This window comes from Mytilus galloprovincialis, chromosome 3 (assembly GCF_965363235.1).
Source record: "Mytilus galloprovincialis chromosome 3, xbMytGall1.hap1.1, whole genome shotgun sequence".
NCBI lineage: Eukaryota > Metazoa > Mollusca > Bivalvia > Mytilida > Mytilidae > Mytilus > Mytilus galloprovincialis.
This window is the reverse complement of record NC_134840.1, coordinates 97,584,397-97,601,150: the sequence shown is the minus strand read 5'-3', so window position 1 is coordinate 97,601,150 and position 16,754 is coordinate 97,584,397. Positions and strand designations below refer to the sequence as shown.

Below are 16,754 nucleotides of genomic sequence, written 5' to 3'. Positions count from 1 at the left end.
TTGCAGCTCCATTTCCAGTAAAAATAACGATTTAAGATGTAGAAAAAATTGAAATTTAAACAATACGGAGAAGGACACAATCGGTACATATACAGATACACAGATGTACAGAAAAAACGAACAAAAATTGCACAGAATGATTCAGGACAATAAAGATATTCAGCTCGTAATTGCGAATCTGACCTACCGAATCAGACTATTTACCGGGTTTATATTAATATGACATACACAACAGGTACAACACGTGAAGCAGGATCTACTTACCTTTTCGGAGCACCTGAGATCACCCCGAGATTTGATAGGATCGTGGTACTTATTTATTAGTGTTGTTTGTTGTGTCTTGGGTAATTTTATTTGTCTGTTTGTCATTTCGTTGCTTAGCCATGACGTTGTCAGTTTATTTTTGATCTATGAGTTCGAATGTCTCTCTTGTATCTTTTGCACCTCGTTGAGAAAAAGATACGTTGTTTCAGTCAATTAAAAATTTGGAACCATACGACCATGTGAAAACTGACAACTTGTGGTTTTTTTTTTTTGTAAAATAGGAAATTTAAAAGATATATTAACCTGAAATTAGAAATTAAACACATAGTTCTTGTTTGTTTATGAAGCTTTTGGATGAATTATTTTGATTATAAAATTGGAAAGTAAATCGATCAAAAATGATTTTCATTTGTTTTATACAAAAAAGGCCGTTAGTTTTCTCGTTTGAATTGTTCTACATTTTTCGTATCGGGGCCTTTTATAGCTGACTATGCGGTATGGGCTATGCTTACTTTTGAAGGCCGTACGGTGAACTATAGATGTTAATGTTTATTTCATTTTGGTCTCTTGTGGACAGTTGTCTCATTGGCAATCATACCACATCTTCTTGTTTATATATATATTTCAGACTAATTTGAATAACAAATTATCTACCAGCGACAAATCTGTGTTCACTAGAACGGCTTCTGTGTTATTATTTAGGGTGATATCAGGTGTCCTGAAGGTATAGCAGACTCTGCTCCACGTGTTGGATTCGACGTTCACTGTAAAACAGTTTTGATATTGTTGAGCATTTCCAAGAAAACAAAAAGGCAGTTTCGTGGGTTTTTTTTTGGATTTTTTTTGTTTTTTTTTTTCATTTTCTAAAGAGACTTATGGTCGGCAAAATTTCTAATATTGAATCATTCCAAGCCATTAACTACCCAAGATTTTGAAATCCAACTACTTTCCGTGAATCTATAATGATATTATGTAGGAATATATGTTACAGTAGCTGTTATATTCAGGTAAACATTTAATATTGACAAGGATATAAAATAACACAATACTGAAATCACGATCCATAAACATCATTTGAGTTCAAACTGTATTCACTAAGTTACAAATTATAAATACTCCATCAATATGATCAAAGGGAAGCATGGATTATCTGTAAATACTTGAAAAATACAGATAATTTGACAATGCCATAACATTTTTGCAAGGTGTTAATAACATGTAGACATGAATGATGTGTCAGTATTGCATCTTAAGGAAGGTATATCAATATCAATCGATATGTCCCCCATATCGTAGTGGCATAGCTGGAAATCGCCTCCTATCAAAACTGTTGGCTGATTTTTTTCTTGTTTCTTTTTTCACATTCAATCTGCAATTAAATAGACAAATACTATCAAAACTGTTAAACAGGGATAACTCTAACCATAACCATAACGGGAGTATATTTGTTGTATATATCCAACATAACCTATGGATGATATAAAACAGGGACGAAAGATACCAAAAGGACAGTCAAACTCATAAATTGAAAATAAACTGACAACGACATGGCTAAAAAAGTAATAAAGAAACAGACAAAAATAGAACACATGACAAAACATAGAAAACCAAAGAATAAGCATCACGAACACCACCAAAAACTAGGGGTGATCTCGTGCTCCGGAAGGGTTAGCAGATCCTGCTCTACATGTGGCACCCATCGTATTGCTTATGTTATAATATCAAATGCGTTTAGTATCAACATGTAAGGTACTATTATGTTACTGAACAGACTTATTGACGGAAATGTATATTACTCAGATGACACAACAACTAGAAACAAAAGTATTTTTTAGTGAAAAGTGTAACTAAAAGGGCAGTTAGAATTCAATTATCCTTGAAATAAGCATGTAATTAGCATCTTGATATCTATATCACTAACGGAAAGCTGAATACTAAAATTTATGATAAAAGAGATGATTTTTCATTTCCTATCGTTAATTATCCATTTTTAGATGGTGATGTACCCTTGTCACCATCTTACGGTGTTTATATATCTCAATTTGTACGATTCGCTCGTGTATGTAACAATTTTTTAGATTTTAACGAGAGAAATTTATGTATAACTGAACAATTATTACACCAGGGTTTTCGATATCACAAACTAGTCAAAACATTTACTAATTTTATCATCGGTATAAGGACATCATTCGTAAATATAGCTCAACATGCAGACTTCTTATACGTTCAGGTATTTCACATCCAATTTTTTATGGAAATATTCTTTATAAAGCACAAAAGTGTCAGTTTTCACCTCAAACACTAACAAAACCTTTGAATAGATTTATTAAGAAGGGATATAGTTACGATACTGTTGTCAGGTCATTAGAGATTGCATATTTTGGCGTTAATATTGATTCACTTATAGGGTCTTTGCATCGGAACTAAACACATTTATTCAAAAACCAGTTGTTGGCTTGACACGGGTTATGTTCTTCTCATATATGTTATGATGGTATGATACTAAACCCCTAACAGGAAGGATTGTGCCTGATGTTCATATGATGAAATCATAATCTTTCAGTCAGTTTAATTGAAGTCTGGAGCTGGCATGTCAGTTAACTGCTAGTAGGCTGTTGTTATTTATGTATTATTGTCATTTTGTTTATTTTCTTTGGTTACATCTTCTGACATCAGACTCGGACTTCTCTTGGAACTGAATTTTAATGTGCGTATTGTTATGCGTTTACTTTTCTACATTAGCTGGAGGTATAGGGGGCGGGGGGTTGAGATCTAACAAACATGTTTAACCCCGCCGCTTTTTTTGCGTCTGTCCCAAGTCAGGAGCCTCTGGCCTTTGTTAGTCTTGTATTGTTTTAATTTTAGTTTCTTGTGTACAATTTGGAAATTAGTATGGCGTTCATTATCACTGAACTAGTATATATTTGTTTAGGGGCCAGCTGAAGGACGCCTCCGGGTGCGGGAATTTCTCGCTACATTGAAGACCTGTTGGTGACCTTCTGCTGTTGTTTTTTTCTATGGTCGGGTTGTTGTCTCTTTGGCACATTCCCCATTTCCATTCTCAATTTTAATGTATATATTTATCAAAAGGCATGACAAACAATGACAAATATATTGTTCTTACCGACGAAAAAGCAAAACAAATATAGATTTACATTACAGAAGTTGCTTGATAGATGAACGGGGTCTTAACTTGAAAATTCAACATAAACCCCCACGACACGTACGAAGGAGGAAATCCTTGATGATAATAGTTTTATTCTGTGTTCCTTGAGAATTTAAACTGAAGACGAGGAAACTGATCTTCAATTACTGTGGATTCATTTATTTTCGTTGGTACCAATTTTCGTGGATTGAGGAAAACTTGCATATTCGTGGATATTTAATTTCGTGGTTTTGGCAACGTCTGCATACAGTCCTTTTGAAAATTTGTAATTCGTTGAACTTTAAAATTCGTGGTTCCCCTGTTACCACGAAATCCACGAAAATTAGTATCCAACGAATAATAATGAATCCACAGTAACGTATTGGATACCCGAGCTATATAAGTTTCCTAACCAATAATATTACATTGTTGGGTCTTACAAGTTCTCATCGAAACCTCTTTACAAACACTTGACATCAATTGAATCAGCAATCGAAGCGGGTTTTATTATAAAATTGTTTTTTCCAGAGGTTCATTAAATCAGATGTAGATACCAAAAAACAATATTATAAAGAGTACATATACTAAAAGTCCCTATCATCTTGCAAAAGTATTAAAAATATATAAGAAGATGCGGAATGAGTGCCAATGAGACAACTATCCATCTACGTCACAATTGATAAGAATTAAACCATTATAGGTCCATTATAGGTCTTCAAACGGAGCCGTGGACCACGACGAACTGCTAGCTATAAACGGTCACTAAATAACTAGTGAAAAAACCAATCAACCAAGAAAACCAACGGTTTAATCTACTGTGAAAGTACTGGAATTCGTGGGTATCAATTTTTGTGGTTTGGGCAACATTTACATACTCGTGGGTTTTTAAATTCGTGAATGTTAGTATTCTAAAAAGAAAAATTGAAGCCATTAGAAACGAAGGTTACAAATGGTCTGGATTGACTTATAACTTTGAGGTTAGCATCTTTTTGTCCATTAAAACAGATTAAAGCAAAAGTCAAAATTAGAAACGACAAAGAGTAAAACATACAGTTAAGAGAAAGCTGAATCTTTAGTAAAAAAGAAACCTCACAATAGACCCATCTTGAAGGATATGCTGTTTTGTTCCACATGTGTAACCCGTCGGGATGCGTAAGTACGTGTAAGGGCATATAATAAAATTGTTTATATGTACCTGTTTAAGAGGACACAAGTACCCAGAACTGCTCCAACGAGAATGATAATTGCAATTAAAGCTCCTACACTTCCGACTATGTAAACTGTAAGATAAAACATGATCATTATTTAAAATTGCCGCTGGAATACCGATAATAACATACAGTAATTAAAGGTAAATGATGGTGTATTTCTACTTCTACCAGCATTTGAAAACATCATATTAAATTCAACCAATGATCCTGGAAAATAACAGTTTTCCAACTACGTACTTATCCCGCCAAAAGAGTTTCAATTTCAAATTTATCTTGCAAATCGGAATACATGAATTTGTAAAGCTTCTTTCGCTGATTGCATCATACCATGGTCTGTCATATCCTTTGCGACATCAAAATATCTTAGACTGGACACACAGGTGTTTTATACACATACGTTTCGGGGCTTTGTATTGGAGACTATACGGTAATGGGCTTGCCAATTGATGAAAGACTTGGCACTCATACCATATCTTTCTATACCTATTGTACTTCCTAGCATTCTTTCTTGATAGAAGTTTGCTGCTCACAAGGAAGCTAAAAGCTCCAAATTGATGAAGTTGAAATTACCATTTCGTTAATTTAATGGACGCTATCACGAGTTGGTTGACCGTTATAGAATAACCGTTTCACAGATGATATTGGATATGTTATCAACATGTATGTCCTAACTACAATCCCGTTCACAAATGTAACCCACATAAAAATAATTACAGGCGTGTGTACTAATCTGCACATGTGGAGAAGGATCTGCATACCTTTTCAGAGCAGCACCTGAGATCAACCCAAGACTATGGTGAGGTTAGCGATGCTCAGTTTATTTTTGTTTTAACATTCATAAATTCATTGCTGTTTTAACAAAATACTTAATTTACAGCATTCCATCAAGTATCCCTGTTACACACAATTATTACTGAATATCCAGGGAGAATATACAGTAAAACTTATCTTATTTTATACATAGCCATTGAATACATTTATATTTTCTATAATTACTTCATAAACAAACATAATATCATATAACATCTTATCAAAGTACTTAAAGATGCAACATATGCTGTATCTTGAAATTTACGGAGAAAAAAATCGTTATCGGTTCTTTTAATAGAATTTTGAAGCATGTGAAAGGTGGCACGGTAGTATTTGCATTCCAGAATTTAGGTTGCTCTTTTGTGTACCCTACTTAGGTAAATGTATCTAAACAGTGTGATTGGACAAAAAATACAGTATCAACTGAACATACTTTCCCAAACTGAGGGATGAATCAGGTGTAGAAAATATGAAATAATTTTACATACAGATGAAAATGAATTTTTGAGAATTTTTTTAAATTTTGTATTCACTGCACCGTAAAAGACCTAAAAGTACTAGTGGCCTTAGGTTTTTAAAAATAGCAAAAAAAGTAAACGGTCATGATACATATTCAAATTAATTTCTGAATCGTAAAATGAAAGTACTTCATTTAACTGTGAATGTAGAATTTTTTGCAGTGTTAGAAAGTGGTGAAAATTCTAAAAAGGCTATCATTATTCCTTATGGGCCAGGAAATACTACCGTGCCACCGAAAATATGAATGAGATACGGCGTGGTTACTGTTTCTGATAATTTTTGTTAATTTATATCTTCGGATTTATACAATTCTTTGGAAGTGTTTGTTAAAACTCAAGAATGTTAAGTAACATATCATTATTGTTTGTTTTTTATAAGCTTTTGTCATGAATTTTTATTTACAAATTTGACCTCAATTTTATTACCTGTGACAAGTCTGTTACCTTTATGTTGTAAACATTACAATTATATAACATGTATAATACTTATTATTCTTGTAAATTATATGTTCTTATAGTTTCACATAAAAAAAAAGAAAAACATCATTAAACACATGCAAATGTACAAAAGCTTTGGTGTACAGATATGATAGGATACATGTTGAACATTGTCTAAAAATTATTTATTTTTTACTTTTATCCCCCCTTTTCTTTCCAAATTATTTTATACTTTACTTACACGCATACGTAACTTACATACCACCATACATACATACACATTTACATATTTATTCATTCAAACATATGATATAGTTTCATACATACATGTTCACACATATACAGACCTTTACAGAAAGATGCATTCACATACATGTATCTACATGCATTTTCATACATAAACACCTATTCTTATATTATAGTAACATATATGTTTACTGATACACTTGAAACATTGAAAACAAATATACAATATTAACATTCTAGAACATGCATTCTGTTTTTTCCAAAAGTGAAATATCATATTCAAAAATTTTCACTATGTCTACTTTTTTTGCCTTATTATTGGATTTATAATGTGATCTATTTTTCTATGCTTTGTTTTATGTACTACTGTTTGTCGGTTAGTCGTTTTTAGCCCTGGTGTGGTCAGTTTATTTTCGTTTAGTGAGTTTGGATGCTCTTCTGTGATCTTTTGTCCCATCTAACGCACAATTTGTACTTGTAGCAAATAATTACTATTGCAGTCCGTAAGGCATGAACATCCACAAGCGTAACGTATCAATTGATATATGCCAACATAAAACGCGATGGGACAGAAGGTATGGAACTGCTTTCAAATAGCAATTTCATAATAAGAAGTTGTCATGTGAGGATATCGATGAAAAGATCAAGATTTAAACGAAATCTAGTTTTGGCGTCTGTTTCTTGACGTCACATCCGTTCTGACATCACTTTATTCTCAGCCTTGAAGTATTGCATTGTTTGGTATTTCAATGGCATTGTGTCGAAAATCTACTACGAATTTTAATCACCATTGCTTAAACTTAAACATAGAATGCACCTCTAACTTAACTGTGACTTGACTGTTAGTGTTGCTAACCACCTATTGCAACTTATTCAAAATTCTGACCAAATTGCGTTTTGTTTTAAAAGCCAAACTGTTCAACTGGTCAGAAATTTGAACTGGTTGCAATAGTTGAAGAGCATCACTAACAGTCAATGCACCGAAATTATATCTGAGTTGTCGTACAGTTACAAATGAGAGGCACAATTGCTTACCGATGATCAAGTTTCATAAGATAATCCAGGGGATAACAATCAAGGTATATATACATGAAGTAAGACGGAATCGCATGGAATTAATGCTTCTATATGATAACCGTATGATATGTCTATTAGTTGTCACATAACCTCATTGATTTATTCAGGTGGGGTCGTATTTCGTAGTCATTTATTTTCTTTACTGTGTTTCGTATATAACTGTGTATATGTTGCTCTTTTTTATTCATCGCGTTGTCATTTCATTTTCGGCTTTCAAGTTGAAATGTCTCTCTCGTATTTTTGCCTCTTTTTATGATTGTGCTCAAAATCACATGTTATAACAAATTTATCAATGTCTACATTTCGTAAACAAACCGATGAAGATAATATAAGAGTAATATTTATATATATATCATATTTATAAACATAATGAGATGTAATTTAAATGCAAAAGAGACAATTGTTTACCTCTATTTTATGAGTGTGTTCAACATCACATGTGATAACAAATGTCCCAAGTCAGGAGTATCTGGCCTTTGTTAGTCTTGTATTATTTTTAAATTTTAGTTTCTTGTGTTTAATTAGGAGTTTAGTATGACGTCCATTATCACTGAACTAGTAAATGTATTTGTTTAGGGACCAGCTTCAGGACTCCTCCGGGTGCTGGAATTTCTCGCTGCATTGAAGACCTATTGGTAACCTTCTGCTGTTGTCTGTTCTATGGTCGGGCTGCTGTCTCTTTGACACATTCACAATTTCCATTCTCAAATCTAAATACCAACATTGTTACTTGGATGGAGAGTTGTCTCATTGGCACTCATCCACCATCTCCCTAATACCACAAGGACAAGAATGTAAACTTCAGGTAAACATGAGGCTTTACAAAAAAAGTTAACATGCAGTATAATAAGCTATAAAAGATACCGGGTTTATGAAATGTCACACCTATACAAAACAGAACCAACAGCTAATTTAACATAACAAAATGAACTAAAAAAACAATTATGAAATACAGAAATTTACGACACTCACGAGAATATCAGTTCATATCTTTGACCAGTGACTAAAGTGATCAAAAATGAAATCGCTCTAACCTCGTTTGGGTGTGTAACGGAGGAACAATTGAACACCCATCTAGTTGACGAAAAGTAAATGACACACCACGTCTCCTTTCTTTTCCCTTTAATTGTTACATAACCATAGTTACCCTCTGTTGTTAATTCATTGGTTATTATTTCCTTAGTTCGCTTGTCTGTTGTGCTTATTGTTTGTACTGCTGTAGACCCTTCTGGTGTCAATTCATCTGATGTTATTTCTGTCGCTAGCTTGTCTGTTGTGCTTTCTGTTTGTTCTGCTGTAGTTCCTTCTGTTGTTATTTCATCGGTTATTATTTCTGTTGCTAGCTTGTCTGTTGTGCTATCTGCTGTTTGTTCCGTTGATGTACCTTTGTTGTGATTTCTGTTGTTTTTGTATGCTTTCTGTTGTTTTTGTAGTGCTTTCTGTTGCTTCTCCAGTTGTTATTATTGTTGATTGTGGCATTGTAGATTCCGTCGAATCTAGTGATTTTATAAAATAGTTTACACAATTAATAGAAATCATGTCTAAAAGACGCTCTCTAACGAAATATTTCAGATTTTTATCTTATAAGGCTAAGCCAAATAGATATTGCACTTGCAGTGATGTTTACTTTTGTTGTAACGTGTAAGTAAAATCACAAAAATACTGAACTCAGCGGAAAATCAAATTGGAAAGTCCCTAATCTAGAAATGGTGTTACCTTGAGGTAAAGTACACAAATAAGAGAGCGTAGCATGGCAAGAACATTTCCTTTGAAATTAAAGTCAACACTTTACTAACGTGTATCATAGAGCATAGAAATTGTTACCAATCTCTTGCTTATTGTCTCTGTAAGTGAAAAACAATAACAATATACAGATTAAATGAGTGTAGATTGCTACTATTTAGTTTTAAATATTATAGAATAAATAAACAAACACTATAATTACTTGGTTTGCAACGAATGTCGACCGGGATGGAAAGTAGGATCTTTGTACAGTAACTGGACAAACTACATGTATACAGTGTAGAAAGTTAAACCACAAAAATAATGAACCTCGAGGAAAATTCCAACCGAAAAGTCCTTAATCCAACGTAAAAAAAAAATCTAAAGTTCAAGCCCGTCAAATGAATGGACAGCTAATGTCATATTCCTGACTTGGTCAAAATATTTTTTTTACTTAAAATCTAGTTTTATAGCTAGCTTTACTTCTCACTTGTGTGACAGTCGTTTTCATTTCCATTATACTGGCGTGTGACCAAAACAAACAAGCATAATAGCTAAAAATGTCAAAGGTAGGGGTACAGTTGGAAGTTTGAATAAAATATTGTTTAAACTAATTAAACTAAACTAAACAGTTGGAAGAGTAGAATATACCAGGCTTACTTCTCATTGCAAGGTTCACTACCATGTAAAGCAGGTAGTAATCAGCATACATTGTCCGTCAGATATGTATGACGTTCGACGTCAGATGGGATGTGGGTGTGTACTTATACATCTCTCAATTACCCAAGATGTTTACTAGAAGACAAGAGAAGTCACCGACTGACCAAATTTATATATCACAGTGACATTGCAATCAATTGTCTTATTGAAGACCTTTTTGATTAAACTTTGGAATGCTGGCAAATCGCATAGATTATTTATCAATAACAAAAAAATACAAAATAGAAAAAAAAAACAACCCACGTTTAATGATTAAAAAGTATGAGCACATGCATTTATATAAACAATATTCCGATTAAGACATTAATAAATAATTTCTCAAAGTAAGCGAAAAACTAAAGAGCAAACCTAACAAAAAATGAACATATCTAACCTTTGCCAATTATAGTATCTTATTTATGAAATTGACGCATTCCACAGTAACAACCTAATATGTTTGAATATGTTAGAAATCGTTTAGATATAATTAAAATCATTAATTTATAAAAAAAGATTAAACATTTTTAACCCATGAACAAAGGCACTAGTAGTATACCGCTGTTCGAAATTCATTAATCGTTTGGGAACAAAACAAATCCGGAAAACAGTTAACGTTTTTTTTAAATTGTTTCTAGTCTTTGCATCAAAATCTATTTATATGCTTATATTTATATACTTTATAAGTCCCCGGTTGACATTAATCAAAAGCTCAATCAAATATATGACACACCATTATTAACGACACACCAGGCTCTTTAGCTCAATGTTCTCAAACTTGCTTTTCATAATACAATTTCAAATTATTGCTCCAATTCATCTAGTACATTTTCGAGTGTACACATGTGTATACCTGTCTTGTACATTATAAATACAATAGCATAATGTTCTAATAGTCCGGCGGCTACAAGCATATTTCAAACGAATTGTGCACATCCTGCTACAAGCATGAAATTAAGTATAGACCTTCCTCAACTATTACTCTTATATTTCAGATAGGGAGGCATTTGAAAAAAATGTCTCACTTCCGGTAAAATCCAAAATGGTGGACTTCATACTTAAATCAGCCCAATATCAAAGGCTAGTATTTGAAAAGGTGTTATTATCATGCTACAACCATAGTATTTGGTGCAAATCTTTGTTTTGTACTACTTTTGGATATATTATATTGTTTAGATGTCTACAAAAATCCTTTTTCCGGTAAATTCCAACACGGCGGACATTGTACTAAAATAAGCTTAATTTTTAGGGAGGGTAATTGAAATGTGTTTTAACGTATTGCTACTATCATTACATTGTAGTGGAACCTTTCTTTGGTGCTTCTAATGGGTATAATGTATAAAAAATCTGTCTTTAAAACCTTTACGTCCGGTAATATTCAAAATGGCGGACATAGAAATATCAATTCATTATTTAAATATTCAACTTTTTTTCAAAATGTAAAAAAAATGTTGTTTATTGTGCTGGTCATTAATATTTTGGCTCTAAGCTATCCTCAAAACCCCTAGTTCTATTCTGTTGTAAATGTTTAAATACAAAGTTGACACTTCCGGTAAAAAATATGGCGTAAATTTCAAAGATGAGTACTCAATTCATGTTTATTTACATTCCCTACCACATGCACACAAAGCAGTGCACTGGAGACCCGATTTTCCACATTAACAACGACCGAGACATCCTTTCTTACATCCACAATGTACAAGCTTTTGACAAAATGATGAGGCCTCAGAAAGAGTTTTTTAAAAGGGATCCTCTTTGTCCATTAGCCATCCATTAGCGCCTGGACTGGGTAGCATAAGAACCAATCCAATGCTCGTCCTCCTAAACACCTTCCCTAGTATATTGCACGTTTTACATGCTGGAAAAGAGTAGACCAAGTTGAGGGAATAGCCTCAATTAGCCTTCCCTTTTGTGCAAATAGTTATTTTCTTGCTTCGTTAACCATGTTACCCCCATCTGATAAGTTTGTGCGATCTTACAGTAAAACCCCGGTAATTTCGGTTGATCAATCATCATTCTTTATGTTAAAGTCAAATCTTCAAATGCAATCAATGACTCCCACGCAGTCTTTTTTTTTTCAAGCAAAGAGAGAACCGTATCACCACCGGTAAAGGCATTGATCACAATAAGTGTGTGTGATCACTTATTGCATAGTACATTTGAAAGACCATTGATAGATAGTAATCTAAAGTGTTTTGCCTTCCCAAACACAATCCATAGTTCGTCTACCCCTATGTCACGGAATAGCGAAACAGTAATGACAGCATCATCTGTAACGACTGTTCGAATCATGACTCGTTTAAGTTCGTGTTTCACTGCATCAGACACATGCACCATGATTCTAGTGTCAGCCTCTTAATGTGAACATGGTGTTAAATTTGAAATACATCACGTGGTGGATAACACTGAAAATCCTGAGCATTTGTTGCTACAACTACCATACTCATCAAAAATTTCATCCACTCTTGTTACAGTTTCAAGGTATTTTATTAAGGGAAGGACATAATAATCAGCATACTCGTTAGAAAACACCTTGAAACTGTAACAATAGTGGAAGAAGTCTCGGATGCGTACATATACAATACTGGTAGTTTGAAGGCTGCTGCTGGGGGAAGAGAATACACAGACGAATCCGGGGTTAAAACAAATTCCTCAAAATTGGCAAAGTGTTCTGAGAGATGACGACAATAAGAAAGAAATTTTTAATTTTCATTCACAGCAGCTTGCTCAATAAAATTTTGAGGAAAAGGTAGTTGTAACAACAAATGCTCAGGATGTTCAGTGTTATCCACCACTTGATGATGCTTCAAGTTAAGCACCATCGAACGGTCGATACTGATGTCATTGCTGTTTCGCTATTCCGTGACATAGGGGCAGACGAACTTTGGTTTGCATTTGGAAGTGGGAAAAACTTTAGATATATATCTATACAGGACCTTTCAAATGCACTAGGCATTGAGAAATTACACGTTTGCTGTAAAAGGAACTGCGTTGGTGACATGGATGGCGTTTGAAGATGTGACTTTAGCATTTAGAATGAGTACAAAGCAAGAAAACATGCGTTTTTGTGAGAGGAAAGACTTATTGTGGCTATTCCCACACGACTCGGTCTAGTCTTTTTTAGCACGTAAAGCGTGCAATATACCATGGCGGCTATGAATGAGTAACAAGCTTGGAATTGGTTCCAATGCTAACTAGTCCAGACGCTTATGAATGGCGAAGGAACATATATGATCCATGGGAACCCTTTTGAACTCTTAGTGAGGCCTCTTCATCTTATCAGGAGCTTGTACATTATGGACGTAAGCAACAATACCAGTCTTTGTAAATGTGGAAAATCAGCTCTCCTATTGTAAATAAACATGTATTTGCGGGCTAACGAGTATGCTGATTGGGTATTATGTCCTTACCTCAATAAAATACCTTGAAACTGTAACAGGAGTGGATGAATTCTCGGATGCGTATTGTAGTTGTAGCAACAAATGTTCAGGATATTCTATCTTATCCACCATGTTATGTATTTCAAGTTTAGCACTATGTTCACATTAAAAGGCAGACACTAGAATCATGGTGCATGTATCTTACGAACTTAAACGAGTCATGATTCGAACAGTCGTTACTGATGATGCTATCATTACTGTTTCGCTTCTCCGTGACAAAGAAGTAGACGAACTATGGATTGTGTTTGGGAGGACAAAAAAGAATTAATATCTATCAATGAACTTTCAAATGCACTAGGCAATGAATGATCACACACACTTATTGTGATCCATGCATTTACCAGTTGTGATACAGTTCTATCTTTGCATGAAAAGAAAAAAAGACTGCGTGTGAGACATTGATGGCATTTGAAAATATGACTTTAACATAAAGAATGATGATTGATCAACCTAAATCACTGGGGTTTTACTATAAGATCGCACCACAAATTTAACAGATTGGGTTAGCATGGTTAACGAAGCAAGAAAATAACTATTTGCGCAGAAGGGAAGGCTAATTGAGGCTATTCCCTCAACTTGATCTAGTCTTTTCCAGCATGTAAAACGTGCAATATACTAAGGCATGTATTTAGGGGGACGAGCTTGGAATTGGCTCTTATGCTACCAAGTCCAGACGCTAATGGATGGCGAAGGGACAAAGAAGATCCCTTTTAAAAAAACTCTTTCTGAGTCGTCATCATTTTGTCAGAAGCTTGTACATGTGGATGTAAGAAAGGATGATGTGAAAAATCGTGTCTCCCGTAGACTGCCTTGTGTGCATGAGGTGGAGATCGTGAATGAACATGTCTTTTTGGCCGAATTGTAGTAGCAGTTTTAAAAATGATTTAGTACTTAAGTAATTTTATTTTGTTTTAATCAATCTATCCAAAACTCTACATCGAAAATATGGATTGAGGACTCATCTTTGAACTTTACGCCAGATTGTTTTTTTTTTACCGGAAGTGATAACTTTGTATTTAAACATTTACAACAGAATAGAATAAGTAGTTTTGATGCTAACTTAAAGCCAGCACAATAAACAACATTTTCTTTACATTTTGAAAAAAGTTCAATACATAAAAAAAAATTTGATATTTCTATGTCCGCCATTTTGGATATTACTGGAAGTAAAGGTTTTAAAGAAATATGTCTTATACATTGTATCCATGAGAAGCACCAAAGAAATGGTTCCTGCACAATGTAATGATAGTAGCAATATGTTTTAACATATTTCAATTACCCTCCCTAAAAAATAAGCTTATTTTAGTACAATGTCCACCATATTAAATTTTACCGGAAGTAGGGTTTTTTAAGACATCTAATCTATATAATATATCTAAAAGTAGTAAAAAACAAAGGTTTGTACCAAATATTATGATAGTAGCATGATTATAACACCTTTTCACATACTAGCATTCGATATTGGGCTGATTTAAGTATGAAGTCCGCCATTTTGGATTTTACCGAAAGTGCGACATTTTTTTCAAATGCCTCCCTATCTGAAATAAAAGAGTAATAGATGAGAAAGGTCTATGCCAAATTTCATGCTTGTAGCAGGATGTGTACAATTTTTCACAAAGCCGCCGTACTATAAAAGGTGCAGATATTTGAAATAAAAACATTTTGAGGGGACTTGTCTAATGTATACTCATTGTTTATATGGAATAGGATAATATTACCTGAACAATTAGTGAAGTTAAAATCTAATACCAGGGTATATGTACCATTACTTGTCGAAGATGCATCCGTCAAGTGTGTATTGTTTAGTAAGTACAGCTTTAGATTCTCCAATTCACAGTCATGGCAATCCAGTGGGTTGTTGGCTAAATTCCTGTTGAGTAAAAGTTTGAATGTAATCTTATTTTGTTCCTCGAATCATGAAAATCGGATACATATTGCAAAAAAACTACTTTAATTAGATGTTCATTTAATATAAAAAAATCTTTTCAATATACTTACTGACGTTTGAATATCTTTTGAGATTGATAAATTGGATGGAAGCCAACATGTCAATGACATTTTTTTTAAATATGTTTTGTAGCAGTTATTTGATTTTTTTAGGCGAGTTGTAAATCTTTTCTTTTTAGAGGCATTTTTAATCAGGTTTGATAATCAGAGATTATCGTAGATCATCTCAACGAGATTTTGATTTCGCTTGAGTCGGAACGGCGAAAGTGAAAAAAACATTCGAGTACAGAGAACTAATGATAATCTGTTTATCGCTATTTTACCTATGACGATATTGTCGATTTCATGTCAATTTCATAAGAAACGCCACCTGCAACCTTAGATTTTTGCGTTAATATTTTATATCACTCGACTCCGCTGAAAATAGAAATTATCAATCAGTATGAGCAAAGAAAAATTTAGTAAAATAGTTATAATAAAAATTATAAAGATCTGTTATATAATTTTAACTTATTCGGTTAATGAAATTAAGCAATAATAACTAAATCCCTACTTAAGGTACAAATTTTATGAGTATAACTTTCCTACCACACGTTTAAAGCAACGCAAATGTCACTAGTGAAGCTGAAAATAACAAACGTGTTTCAAAACAAGAGTTCATTCTGTACTTAGATAATAACATATAGTGTCTTGAAATGTGAAATTTATTTGTATGAGGCTAAGAAACGGGGGAAATGCGAGGTAAAATAAAAGCAAATTTTTTTTGACTAAAATGTTTACAATATTAACAATAGGATAATATCAAAAAGTATTTAAAAGAAGAAAAACCTATTACTATAAATCTTATACCTAGCTTTCATAATTATGATTACATTTTTTAATAATTGTTTTCTTTGATATTTTACTAGTTATGGATTTTGTCAGCGATAGAAAATAAAATTCTCAGCATAATCAGAAAGAATCCTGAATGAAATTGGCTCTCCTATTAAATTTGGATATCAATATATTTGCTTACATACCCGATAATGAGAGTGTTCAACGGAGTAAATTAATTTTGTATAATATATATATATATATATATCATGTATATATATATTTGATACAACTCTACGACAAATTTATCCATCGGATCACCAGCAGTGATAGTGATACATGGCTGTGTACATTATGTATATACAACTCGTCTAAACATCAACCCAACAATGTTACATCTGTAAGTTTGCTTTTGCAAATTTTATTC

General features: G+C 33.3%; 1 protein-coding gene and 1 long non-coding RNA gene across 2 annotated transcripts in view; one reads left to right on the top strand and one right to left on the bottom strand.

The window, feature by feature from the left end:
- LOC143069494 (uncharacterized) overlaps positions 1-16,754 on the top strand; it is a 213,191-nt gene that overhangs the window by 61,496 nt on the left and 134,941 nt on the right. The gene's annotated exons all lie outside the window — the stretch shown is intronic.
- Positions 1,450-15,433, bottom strand: LOC143066658 (uncharacterized). The gene is made up of 3 exons (XR_012975722.1): positions 15,286-15,433; positions 4,605-4,689; positions 1,450-1,633 (listed from the first exon to the last, which is right to left on the bottom strand). It is a non-coding gene; the product is annotated as an uncharacterized LOC143066658 (long non-coding RNA).